The following is a 15,113-nucleotide window of genomic DNA, read 5'->3' on the forward strand; positions in this document are numbered from 1 at the left end:
TAATATAACTGTAAACTCGTACCAGAATAAATAAATAATAACTAAATAAAATAAAAGACTTGAACTAATATTTTCCTCGGTCAATGGCATGCAACTAAACAGTATATATATATATATATATATATATATATATATATATATATATATATATATATATGTATATATATATATATATATGTATATATATATATATATATATATACGCAGAAGCCTAAAACACATCTGTGATTTGAGGCAATTTGGGAGAACTTATGTGTACGTTATGTGCCTTAAAATATATTTATTACATAATCTGAATAACATACTTCCATGTAGTTGATAGTCGGCAGTTCTAACCTCCGACGCATAAAATCGCTGCTCGTAAACTACCTCACCAAGTGCCCATTTATAGAGACATTTGCCCACCGCTTTTACAGTGCTCGACTTCCTTGTTTATTTACAAACAGAGAGCTTCGCATAATCTAAATAAGCAGCTGATGAAATCATTTTACGACAGTGTTATACCCAAGGAGGAGAGTGGCGGACAAATTTACCATGTTGCAATTATGAAAGGAAGAATTACTTTATTGATATCCATGATTAAAATAAGTATGAAGTAAAAAAGAGGGAGACTAGCTAACCGGTTTCCCTTTCAGTCTTCTAGAGCTGAATCGAAAGATTTTTATTTGGCATAAAAGCGTCATGGTTGCAGTATAGAAATTTTGTACCCTTAAAAGATTATGACAGTACAAACCAAGTTAAATTTAGAAATTAAACTCGATTAATCTATATATATAAAAGTGAAATTGTCTGTCTGTCTGTATGTGTGTGTCACTGTGTCTGTGTGTGTACATTTCCCTACCAAACTACTCTGAGAATTTTCAGTCTGCAGACTCGAGATTTGACATAAGGAGTATTGGAATTTGGGAAAATCTTTATAATCGGTTTTCCACCAGAAATTAGGCTGTCAAATTTCAACGATTTCACCTCGAAAACTCTACCAAACTCCTCTGCTAATTTTGGGTCTAAGTACTTGAAATTTTAGATGTAGGTTACATGGGTCTAACTTTATAATTTGATTTAAGCCAAAAACAATAAATGTTAACTGGTCAAAATTGGAGTCAAAGTTTAAAAAAATTATCTCTGCGGTCTTTACCAAATTACTGAGCCAATTTTGGGTCTAAACATTTGAAACTTAACATAAAATATATTCCGACAAAACGTAAGCTTTTTAATAGTTTTTTTGCCTTAAATTTAGCTGCCCAGGGGTCAAAGTTTAAAAGATTTGACCGTTGAGGTCTCTAGCAAACTATTCAACCAATTTTGGGTCTAAATATTTGAAATTTAACATAAAGGGTATTCAGACATTTTTAATCAGTTTTGGGACGAAAACTTGGCTGCCAAGAGGTCAAAGTTGAAAGCGCTGATCTTTGCAGGCTTTACCAAGTCATCCGCCAAATTTGGTGTAAACACTTGAATATTAAAATGTAGGTAACCTGGAAATGGGTCAAACTTTTTAGTATATATATATATATATATATATATATATATATATATATATATATATATATATGCACATAAAATTATGAACAGTACATAGATCCCGAGCAAAGCCGGGCTGAACTGCTTGTTTAATTAAAAATAAGGTGAGATAAGCGGAGATATCTGCATTCTTGCGTGAGTAACAATGCATGTCCCTCGTTAATTTTATTTAAATAAAAAAGCCAAATTACACCCAGCACATAAAATCCAGAATTGCATATTTACATGATTTCTTTGATAAATTACTATTAAATCTCTATTGGTTTAAGATTAAATATGCACAATTATGGGGGGTAAATAGTAAACACACTTTCTTTGTTTCGCACGGCATGTTGCAATTATACAAGAACGTAGTCATAAAAAGCTAGTTCTTCAATTTAATACTAAATATTAACATATAATATATAAACAAATTCGGTATTCCACAAACTAAAATGTAAGCAAGAATGCTCTAAATCTATGCTTTCAGATTAGTAGTTGATCATGGTTTGGTGTTTTGTATTCCCCTATCTAGTGTTTAATGTGAAGATATGTTTTCTTAATTTGAAATTCTTAACTTAAAGCAGAAAGAGGCTTTCATCTGTTTTTGAGACTAACGTAAAGGATCTGGAAGTAAGATTAAATGACATTGTCCGCAACTATGCAAGTATCTCAGTATCCAATTAAGAGTTTAAATGGCATGAAGACTCCACGACAAAATAAACTTGTATTAATAACAAGAAAAACTGCATCTATATTAATAACAAGACCGGATAAAGGTTCGAGAGTGGTCGTATTAAATCATGAGGACTATGTTGACGAAAAATTAGTCACATGGAATGACACAGGGAATTGGTAAAATTAGGCGCTGTCAGAATAGTTCCTTAGAAACAAAATTCCCAAAGCCATTAGTTACATGGATAGAAAGCGGAATACTTCCGTCGAGTACAGTAAGTGAGAATAAACCCTCATAACCGTCTGGTTTATATAGCAACACACCCGCACGCACATATACGCTTTTAAAAAAAAACTAAATCCTAATCACGCCTAATTTTAAAAAAAAAATAAATCGTTTTTAATTATCTCTCAAGATGGACATATTTTGTATCTATGGGTATATTAGATTATCTGTTTAAATTTTAAAATGCACATTGTCTCCTATTTTCCTAGGTGAACCTTTAAAAAAGACAATTATACGAAACTAACACAAAGCACATTGAAAATACGAAAACTGCCATTTAAATGTAACGCTCATGCAAAAAAAAATATCGTAAAATTTTATTCAATAACTTTTTTGAAAAATATTTTTTTTCATTTTTTCTTAACATTTTCCTTGTGGGTGGGGGTTAATTCGATGATTGTTAAAATGTATTATTTAGTAGAAGCATAAGAACACTTTGAACGTTATAACAAAAAGGCATAGATTACTTTAACTTTGACATGAATTGTAGCCCCCCCCCCAATTACTGTGCCCCTTTCTTTCTTTTTACTACTTTTCTATTTACAGACTCAACCCAATCTTGTATATTAAGCAAGTTTTTGAAAAAATAACTTCCAGCAAGGTATTACCAGTTTTTTTTTGCATTTACTAACCATATTTTTGTTATATTTATGTTAAGATATCTTCTATTTGCATCTTCTTATTGACTGCTTGCTTAAATTATTTATAGATTTAAGAAATATTATTTTTAATTTTGAACTTCTCTTGTATTTAATATTTTTTTACATTTTTTAACTGTTTTTAATGAAAAAAATGTCGTAAAATTTCAAGCAATAAAAACTTCTTGAAAAAAAATTCATTTTTTTTCATTTTTTTCTATTAACTGAAATGTAGTTTTAAGAAAATACTTTTCATCTGCTTGATATTTTTAAAAAAAATTAAAAAAACATTTGTGTAACGTAAGAAATAATTTGCTATCGGTTATGGTCAGCCAATATTCTGTGAGGCATTTATTAATATTTTTCTTGTGTGTTGGGAGTTAATACAATGTTTGTTAAAAAAATATTATTTAGTTTAAGCAGAACATACTTTAAACGTTATAACAAAAAACAGGCATAGCTTACTTTAGATGTGACATGAATTGTAGCCAAATCCCCAAAGTAAAATTACTTTCTTTCTTTTAACTATTTTTCTATTTACAGACTCAACACAATCTTGTATATTAAACAAGTTTTTGAAAAAATAACTTAAAGGTTTTTGATACATTTATGTTACGCTATTTTCTATTTATATCTTTCTATTACTGACTGCTTGCTTACATTATTTATAGATTTAAGAAATATTAATTTTAATTTTGAATTTAAACAAACGATTGATTGTAATAATTTTGTTAGTCTATTTTTCATTACTTTCATTACACTTATATTACAACTGTGAATTTTGAGAACATTCCTATCAATTATGCTAAAAAGGGAAGGTCATCGATAAGTGCATCGAGGCATCAACTAATGCAAAGAAGACGCATGGCGCAACAATCAACAATTACTGTGCCGTACGACACAGCAGAACAGCCACGGAATGCTAGGGTGGTATTTGTTGAAAATGGTCGTTGTGGTCATTCGGCTGGGAGTGGTTCTTCCTTCATTGCAGATTCGGATGCAATTGGTGATAATTCAAATTTGCTTGGACCTTCGACAAGTAGTTTCTCAATCGCAGCATTAGACGGTGCACTGCACATCAACCTCCCCATTTACCCAAATGAAAATAGTAAAATGCAGGTTGTTTCTCAAGATTCAATAGACGAAACACCAAGAGAAAGTTATTTGGAAAGAAATGTTTCAAGTTCGGCTGAAGAGTAACGAAAGAATCGTCTTAAAAGAGAGGCATTAGGACAGTCTGCTGCACACGCTTCCGAAACCGAACAACGAAACAGATGTTTAAGGAGAAATGCTTCAGCCATGTCCATTGCGTGCGCTTCAGAAAATGTAGAGCAGCGAGATATACGGATGAAGGATTAGATACAATATAGAGTCAATTTGGAAGGACATTCAAGAATAACAAAGTCACGCTGGACTTTAAAAGCATTCAACTATATTCCCTCTTCTAATTATGCTGAACACCCTGACATAAAATAGGCTCTATGTATAAGAAATGCTTCCATCGTCTCACGAAAAGATGGTCAAGTGAGCCAGCGGAAATATGCTGTTCAAATGGCAAGGTGAAACTCCCACTTCTTTGAAGAACTTCCACAATCGCTACTACGCTTACTCACAGATTCAAATCCTGAATCCAATCCTTCATGAAAGAAATAAGGCACTACAATTGCGCATTTCAGATGACGGCTTTTTGATCCAGTTACCAATATGAAGGGGGGGTAGCCAACATTCAAAGTACAGAGGCAGGTCTACCATTTGATTAAATCTCTCCAGGAAACTGTAAATGAGAAAAATGGTGTAAAAGTTCAAAATATTTCATTTTTACGGTTTCTACCAAATTACTTTGCCAATTTGGAGTCTAAAGCCTCGAAATTTGATATACAGGGTAATCGGATGTGAGAAAAATATTTTTTAGTGGCTTTGACCCAGAAAAATAACTGCTAAAGAGCCCAGACCATCACCTGGGTAATGACGGGTTGATATGCTAGTAAAATATATATTCCAGCGAGTGTCAGTTGTTAGCTTTTGTTAAAACTTTTTTTAAATGTAACATGCGAGTTACCTCGACTTGCTTACAGGTTGTCATTTGGACTTGTAATAGTTGGTATAGCTTTAGTATGGAATATGTTTTTGAGGTGATAAAACGCTGTAACGCGCACCGAGCGGACGGCTCGGATATATGGGTTTTCGTTAGCTAATAGAATCGTCTTAGCTAATAATGTAAAGCATATATTGTTTGAAAACAAACATGTGTTTGTTATTTTTCTATGTAGAAATTTATTTCAGATCGGAGACTCACAATTCGTTGGACAAAACACAACGAAATGGCTAGTTCTTGGATAACATAACGATGTCCCAGACAAAAAACAGAGAAGGAATACGTAAAAACGACTTACCCGAGTTCAAACCAGTGACGCTACTCCTAAAGTTTTGTGGATCTTCAGAGGAAACTTGTTGGAAGGCTTGCAATTTTCATACTATCGAACTATATTTAGCACAAAGTCATCTAGAATACAACACTAACCAGACTGTGCACCATGATTGCATAACACATCCAGACACATTCACATAGGATACAATGAGATCTGGAAATATTGGCAACTAAGGAACGCAACAGTACTCCATCCTTGGACGAATTTGGCTCTTATATAGATATAGAATTGCATCAGCAATGAGATATCTACTGGATTGATAGAAGAATCTCACCAGTTTTCCAGTGGTTTTGGACACATATTTGATGTACATGTTCCATTTCAGATCAGGAGTAAAGGCCAAGCCCAGAAGCTTGTCAAAACACGAGGCCTCCCCATGACGAGAACCATTCATTTCAATTGATGCCAGATGGGGATCAGAACGTTGATGATGTAAAGATAGAAGCTTTTTTTTAGATACATTAAAAGTAACTAGCTACTCCTTTCCCCATTGTACGACGTTCTCAAGATCAGACGAGAGAGAATTTACGGTCTTAGATGTGCTACCATAGATGGTAGTGTCATCAGCATAAATGTCTACGAATGATGTAAGGATGTGATTTGGAAGACCATTAATGTAAATCAGGAAGAGAGTTGGGCCCAAGATGGACCCCTGAGGGACTCCAGCATAAATACTGTGAGCTTCTTATTTCTGCCCATCAACTATTACGCTTATGAACCTATCAGAGAGAAGTGATTTGATAATTGAGAAGACATTTCCAGCTATACCATAGCTGAAGATCTTGTGAAGTAAACTTTTATGCTATACCCTATCACATGCTTTTAATATGTCAAGAACAATTGCCCTAGAAATGTTGCCTCTATCGAGAGATTCGCTAATCCTATGAGATATAACTGTAAGCAAATCTGCTGTAGATCTAGCAGAACGGAAACGATATTGTGTGTCACTGACAAGGTTATTTTAGCTGAGATGGTTTAATACTTCTCTATTTAACACAGATCTCAGCAACTTACTCATGACGCACAGAAGACTTATTGGCCTGTATTGAGAGGGAGATGACAGATCACCTGAATTCTTAAATACAGGACAAACTGATGAGATTTTCCAGGGTGATGGGAAGCAATTCTCCTTAAGACAACGTTTAAACAATTTTATAAGTATGAGCACTACTTCTGGTTGAAGTATTTTGAGTACTATAATTGGAATCAAGCCAGGGCCGGTTGCTTTACTGGAATCAAGGTTTTTGATTAGCTTAGCAACATCACGTGTAGATATTTGTATATTACATAGCGTGTTTTCAGATACAGGGTGAAATATTGGGGGTTGGTGGCCTTGGTCGCAAAGGGTAGAATTAACTGCAAAGTTCTTGGCAAAGTGTTTGGCTTTGTCTGATGCTAACAAGATTACCTCCGGTCCTTTGATGGTAGTTGCGATAGAGTACCCGTTTCTGTTCACGATTCTGTTTGCTATCTGCTCAGCTACTTTGGACTTGACAGACTGAGCAAACAAATCTCTTGAGTTCTTTATTACTTTTTTACAATGGTCGCTAGCAGTTTTGAAAACAGCTTACGTCTCAGTACATCTATTACGTTTGAAGCAATGGAAAAAGTGATTTCGGTGCGCAATGGCAGCAGCACATTCTGGGGAGAACTACGGCTGGCTGTTAGGTTTTCGCTGGAACTTTTTCAATGGTATGAAACGGTTTACATCTACCATTCTGTCAAGTTTGATACTATAGAGGACACATCATTTTTAAATATGAAACGCAGAGGTAGATCTGATATAAATGTACGGAAGCTATCCCAGTCTGTCATAGAGTATCGATATGCTGTACGATGGAGAGGTATATCTGATGACTTATTACATTTCATTTTTATCTTAACTGATACAACAGAGTGGTCGGAAGATCCAAGTGGAAACAGAACGGAAGCTGAACATAGTTCAAGGCAAGTTGTGAGAAAAGGTCTAGTAAACTTGCATACTGGCCGTCAGAGACACGGATGGATTCGTGAACAATCTGAGTGAGGTCATAAGCAATGGAGAAATCGTAACAGAACCTCCCCTCATCATCGGTCTTGTTTGAGTGGATTAACCGTCTCTCGCATTGTAAACATTAAAGTCTCCACATACGGAAATGTTAGCTGAAGGATAAGCAGATAGCACATGGTAAATTTTCTCAGATGTGCTTTTAAAGATAGTAACTCCGCTGTTGTGGGGGGCGATAGAGAGTAAATATAAATGCAGAAGTGTGAGCAAGTGCAACCCGGAATCACATACAGGGTAAGTTATGATCTCCTCTGGATATGTCCCTACCACATGGAAAGCCATCGTTAATATAGGCAATATTTCATGCCCATGGCGATCTTGAGGGTCAGATTTGGAAGTTAAGTTAGAGTATCCTTTAGTTTCGCTAAGGAATAATAGGTCTGGTTAAGTCTCCTGTAAGGTTAGAACGTAGAACCGTGATGTTGGAGAAGGAGACATGGTACTGGGGGTCTACGTTGAAAGTTGAAGATCCGGGTTTAATCGTGTATTTTTTCATTATGGAGTTTTGGGATTTGTAGACTAGGTCGACAGACTTGCTTAGAGCAGGACAGAGAGAGAAAGTAAGAGAGAAAAAGAAACGAAGTATTTTTTGTAGCACATGATAAGGTAAAGCCGTAACAATTACACACTTATATGGCATCCATTCACCAAATGACAATACAGCATCCGCAATACTTTGAACCTGCTGATAGGATAGCCTCCTTAGTGGTTAATCCAAGGTTCGGGTCCTTGACTATCAGGCGGATAACGTCAGCCCAGATAAAACGTTTACCTCCAGCACCCTTACTAGTGACATGGAAACAAGGTTAGAGACAGAAACAGAAAATCTCCGACATCTCTGGCGGCTGTTCGCGCAAAAATACTGCCAACCTAGAATACAGCTTTTTCTTCTCCCTTTGTCAGAAAAATCACTCATTAGAAATAAGAACTGAGGGACAAATATAGAGAAGCGAGAGTAACAGGAGCTGTCGATAATGCATCCGCAATGCATTATCTACTCTCCATTAAAAAATGAATAAAAAATAAAAAAAATATTAAATATTGTACTTAAAAGTCCAAATGACGTGTTTAAGGGAAAGTACAGAAATAGATTCCCCTCTCATTAACTGAAAATAAATGGAATTATCGTAACTATTTCTGCTGTAAACAAAAAGATATTAACTTGCAAGATATCAGGATATCTGTGGACGAGAACATCTATTATTAAATAAAACAAATCAAACAAATAAAAACTGAAATAAAGATGTAAATGTTACCATTTGCAGTTGAAAATAACATTAAATAGTGCAACACACTTATCTTCCAAAGTCTGTTATAAGAAAGAAGTTCGATGCATTACTGTTCCATTGGTCCGCTTCTCGGTAGATTACAATAATGTAGACTTCAAGTCCAATGAAAACAAATTCTTGTTGAGCGGTCACCTTAAAAAATTCAAATTCTACCGAATCTACACCATTAACGATAACTACACTACCACCTTACATTCACTGATCCTTATCCTCGAGTGGCCTTCGGTTATTGATAAGTGGTGACTCACTTGTAAAAACACAATAACACTCCCTTTACACTTCGTTGTAGTACCTAATGAAAACAGAACATTCGGGTCGTCCTCGACTATAGTTAATCACTTTACTGCTTCGACCGTAAATACATAGGGTGAGACGTTGAGTGATAGAAATCGTATAAAATAAGAGGGAAGGGGGTTGAAAAATCGTATGAGAAAAAATGAGATAGAAATGAACATTTTAATAAGAGACTGGTGTCATAATTTAAAATTACACTTAATTCGAACAATAAACGTAGATTTATTTGCAAACAAAACTCAATAAACTAAAAAAAATACTTAACCATTAATTTTACGTTATTATGTGATTAATATAGAGGATAAAAGCCTTAATGAGACAAACGCTTTAGTATAATAGTGAATGAGACAAACGCTGATTAAGTCAGCTTTAGTATAATAGTTACTTTTTATCAAAACTTTGAAATCATATTACGAATAAGTAATATGGACCCGGAAAACTGGTGCAGTGCAACGCCCAAATAAAAGACAACAAAGAAAAATTATCTGTTTCGAAATACAGACGAACGTGTTAACTGAGATAAAGAAGATGAAAAAAAAAAAAATAAATAAATTAAAAAATAGCGAACAATTAAAATCGACTCATGTCTTAACGGCAATTAACACGGATTCTTACAATGAAAATTGACTATTGCCGGTCAAAGCTTAATAAGAGAATTTCCTTTAATTTCAATTATCGGGAAAAATATTTTTCACTCAATTTCGAAATTGGAAGCAATAACAACAAAAACAACAACAATTATAACAACATTTAAAACATACAAACAAAATAGAAAGACAAGAACAGATAATTCTTTAGATACGTCAATTTGATCTGCGCGTTTAGTGATGAAAATTTTATATAAAAGAAAAAATTATAAACAAACAATAGACGGACCTTGTGAATCAGTTGGACATGTTAATAAACGATATTTTCAATTTATACATGACCGACTGACAAAATAGCATTTCCGTTATCTAAATAGACCGGCGAATAAAAGATCGCTCAGACAAGGTTTGGTTGTTTTCTTTAGCAACGTATCACGTTTTTTGGGTTAGTTAATGCTGAATTCAGTCATTTTGGAAACAAGAAACGGTTTTTCAAATTCTTTAAATCTTCAATTTTTAGTTATGTATTGTGATTTGGTTGTTATTTTTTACGGCATAGTACTCTTTTTCGAGTTATTTAATGCTGAAGTAAATACTTTAAGAAGAAAAAAAAAGTATGTTTCAGGTGCCTTATATCACCAAATATTTATTTATAGTGTTTAGTTGGATTGTTTTGCAGAGTAAATTGATTTTTTGTTGTTTTTTGTCTTTGCAAAACATAATTGAGTTTGGAAAAGAGAAAAAGACAAAAGCAATATTGTTTTGTACATTTTAAGTCAGGAAGACAATATAATCCGGCGGCCTAATATGGTCTGTTAACCTCGCAGTTAACCTTAGTCGAGGTTTCAACCTCGACAGTCAGTCAGACAAAAAACTATGCCATTTAAGTGGCTTTTTTGCTGTCGGATTGATGTAAAAATGTTCTGTATAACTCTGAAATCCACTCTCCAAGGCTTTGCCTCCCGGTTTTCGGGAGGAGCAAGTTTATCGCTTGTTACCTGAGGCGCAATCACCAGTGAATGCTATCGGGGCTACACAGACACATTTTTGCTGGGACGAAATGCTCGTCTGGGAGCACTGACTCATTTTCCTCCATTCCGACCTTGTGTCACATCCTCTCGCGGCGGAAAAGAGGTAAACATCGGCCTAATCTGGCAGCACCATAAAATGACACTTATTGGCTTATTGAAATACATGGATAGTGAAGCAAGACATACTGAGGTAAATTCTATTTCAAACTAAGTTTGACGCGAAAACCGACGGACAAAATGTCTTATAGAGATTCCTGAACGCATTTAAACGAAAATTCAACTGGTGCATTTACAAATTAAAATCTTATTTCAATATGTGTCCGGATAGACCAAGCAACCAATGCCACTCAGAGGATGCATTTAAGCTCACGCCAGCTTAAGAAAATAAGATAATAGGCAACTTCGCCGCTTGTTGATAATCGTAATTAAAGTATTGTATTCGCATCTTGCAATTCCGAGATTCATTTGGCAATAATCATGAGATCAATAATCACAAGTGATGTTAAAATTTGATTTAAAAAAATATGAAAAACGGGAAAATAATTGAGAAAATCTGAATTATGAACTACGAATACTCGGTCAATAGTTTAGAGCAAAGGTTTTCAATCTTTTTGGTTTGCTCGTCATCCAAATCAACAGATTCTCAACAAATTACACCACATGTGAACCGTTCACTTCAACGAAAAAATCATTTCTTCACAATCTTTAATATAATTAAACTTTTTTTAGTCTGTTTGTTTCTTCGTTGGTCACTTACACGCTCCAAATCTACTCGACCTAATTATACTATATTTGACATGAAGCACTCTTAACATGCCGGGTTTTTCACTAGACTGATTAAAAAACACACACATATAGGCTGAAAAACGATTTGACAGAATGGCACTTTATTTAAAACTAGCAGATGTACCAGGAGTTTTCCAGTATTAAAAATAATGACGTTAAATTCCTTTAAAAATGGAGTAAAAAAACAACAAAAAGAAACCAAGGCATATGCATGCGAGCTTTATGCTTTTTAAAACTGTTTATTTTTTGCAAGTAAAAAAATACTCGAGCTAAGATCGAAACCAAAACCTAAAGACAGTGAGTCAAGTACGATAACCATTTTGCCAGCTTGCCACATTCTTTAAACAGTATTTTGAAACCTACATATTGTCAACATAAGGTAGCTGTCATATGAACGATCCAGGCATACGCAGTCATGAAACAGTTGACAAACAGATCAAAGTCAGATAATCCTAAAATATCAATTTTTCAATTTCTAAGCCGTCGGTTTTTCCGAATGAAAAACGATTAAAAGGTTTTTCACATATCTGAATACTCTATATACCAAGTTTCAGATAAAACATCCGTTGATTATATAGGTTGAGAGTTGTCGCATATTATCACTTTTATAGATATATAGATAAAAACATCTACATTAAGGACAGTATTAGTGTAATTTAAGGCCTAAATTCTTCTTCTTCTTCTTCTTCTTCTACTACTACTACTACTACTACTACTACTAATAATAATAATAATAATAACAATAAAACACTTAGAGACTTCAAATTAATTTGTTAGTGTTGTACCAAATTTTGCGTACGTCACGTTTTCAGGAATTATTCATTAATAAAGAGGTAGAAATGACTGCACAGCGACTTTGGTTTCCAATTCATAAGTCTTCTATCAAACTAAACAGAAATAGAGAACAATAATTTGATACTTTCGGGCAACGCATCGTTATTATACCAAGCGATGGTCTAGTATACTTATAAAACCATGGATCTTTTTGTGTGGCTGTTATTCTCAAGGCATACAATCATAGCATCAAAAGAGATGTTTATTTGTCAACGTTCATACGGAATGAGTTTTCAAAAAGCATAGTTCCCACTCGAGATGCTGATCCTACAAGACAATGCATTTCCTTTCGCCTCTCATCATGAATTAAAGTGAGATGCAACTTACAAAAGACCTCCAGAGCGCTACTAATCCCCAAAACATTGCTAAAATAAAGTTTTATGCCTCCTAGGAGAGAAATTATTTTTTAAAATATCTCAATGGAGAAAACTCAGGAGGCCTCCAGAGCGATAGTAAAAACATTAATTAAAATGGAGGCTGGTCACCAGTGTATTACTAAAATTATTTTAAGTATTTTATTTTTAATTGAAAAAAATAAAACTACTCGATGATTTTATGTGTTTTTTGTGGTGCCACTTTTTCTTTCCGTCACGAGTGAGATTTTATTTTTTCATATGCATAGAATTCTGAACAATTGCATTATTTAAAAATAAATTCACTCGATGATTATGTCCTCGCAAAATAGAAGCATCTATAAAATTAGATAGAAATAGTCCACTTCGAAGCAATCTCCCCCGGCTGTAATGCACTTGTACCGTTTCAACAAGTTTTGTAAGACCCCATGGAAGCCGTTTTCATCTCCTCAATTGTCTCATAACGACAACCTCTAAGATTTTCCTCGAGCTTAGGGAATAAATAAAAATAGTCTATGCCAAGGATTGAGCACCATTGGGACAAACCTCGCGCAAGTTTTCAGCATCTTCAGTTCCTCGCGAATAATTGTGTGTACATTTTCCACATTGACATGAAACTGTGGACTTATTGTCTGTATAGATACACGAATGCCCTTATCCATGGAATTATTTATTTGGCCAATCAACTCTGGTATTCTGACTTCCTTACCTCTCCTACGCCTCTCATAATCCCTCACAGACCTTCTACCTTCCTTGAATCTTTTATGCCACTCACAAACTGATACTAGATTCATGGAAGATGGTCCAAAAGAGGTCTGAAGCATTCCATGGGTTTTTATGTTATATTGTCAAAAGCATAATTTTATTGTATATCGTTTTTCTAAAGTGTCCTCACGTCCAGATTACAATTTTTTTTAATGCGCCTGCTGTGACAATCGGGTTTTTATGGGGGTATTCCAATTCCTGCGGTAACTATTCTTTTGAAGTTGAAATCATAAAAATTGGTCAGTTATCTTATAAGATACATTGCAATAACCTACTGAATTTTACAGAGTCGACGACAATTTGAAAGGCCTGTGCAAAAGAAACCCCCCAACACTAATGAAGACGCTCTGTGTATGCATACATTTCTCTTTATTTTATGTGAGAGAATTAATATACATAACTCTTTATTTTATGTGGGAGAATTAATATAGATAACTATTTTATGTGAGAGAATTAATATAGATAACTATTTATTTTATGTGAGAGAATTAATATAATTAACTCTTTATTTTATGTGAGAGAATTAATATATATAACTCTTTATTTTATGTGGGAGAATTAATATATATAACTCTTTATTTTATGTGAGAGAATAAATATAGATAACTATTTTATGTGAGAGAATTAATATAAATAACTCTTTATTTTATGTGAGAGAATTAATATAGATAACTATTTTATGTGAGAGAATTAATATAGATAACTATTTATTTCATGTGAGAGAATTAATATAAATAACTCTTTATTTTATGTGAGAGAATTGATATAGATAAGTCTTTATTTTATGTGGGAGAATTAATATAGATAACTCTTTATTTTATGTGAGAGAAAAATATAGATAACTATTTTATGTGAGAGAATTAATATAGATAACTCTTTATTTTATGTGAGAGAATTAATATAGATAACTATTTATTTCATGTGAGAGAATTAATATAGATAAGTCTTTATTTTATGTGAGAGAATTAATATAGACTAGCGGGACCTGTGGAAAATCCACAGCAGCATTTTTCCTATGCAATATATTGTTGCTAGGCATGCTGTGAGCGTTCTATTCAGCATGAATGAAGGCACAATCATATTCTAGTTTTTTTATTAAAACTGGACGGTCCCCTTACTAAAATAATAACTTTGATATATTTCATGAGCTGATTATTTCATTACAAACACACCGGTCAATTAACTCATATTTTATCATTTTCCATAATTGTTGAATACGTTACTATGTTCGACAATAATTTTGCATAATTTCAACCCACATTATTGCCTCTCCCTTTACTAAAATATTAAATTCGATATATTGTATCGACTGATTATTTTATAGAAAAACACAACTATTAATTAACTCACATTTCAGAATTTTTGTTTTTAATAATTCTTGGATATAGTACTAATTTTGACAATAATTTTTCATCATTTAACTCACCATATCACAAACCTTACTAAAAATAGAACTTTGATATATTTTCTAGGCTGATTATTTCATTACAAACACATACATCAATCAACTCACATTTCATCATTTTTCGTAATTTTTCCATATGTTACTAATTTCGACAATATTTTTTATAATTTAAAGTAACGTTGTCGCCCAACCTT

Source organism: Euprymna scolopes, chromosome 11 (assembly GCF_053919585.1).
Source record: "Euprymna scolopes isolate OS-2025 chromosome 11, ASM5391958v1, whole genome shotgun sequence".
Lineage (NCBI taxonomy): Eukaryota > Metazoa > Mollusca > Cephalopoda > Sepiida > Sepiolidae > Euprymna > Euprymna scolopes.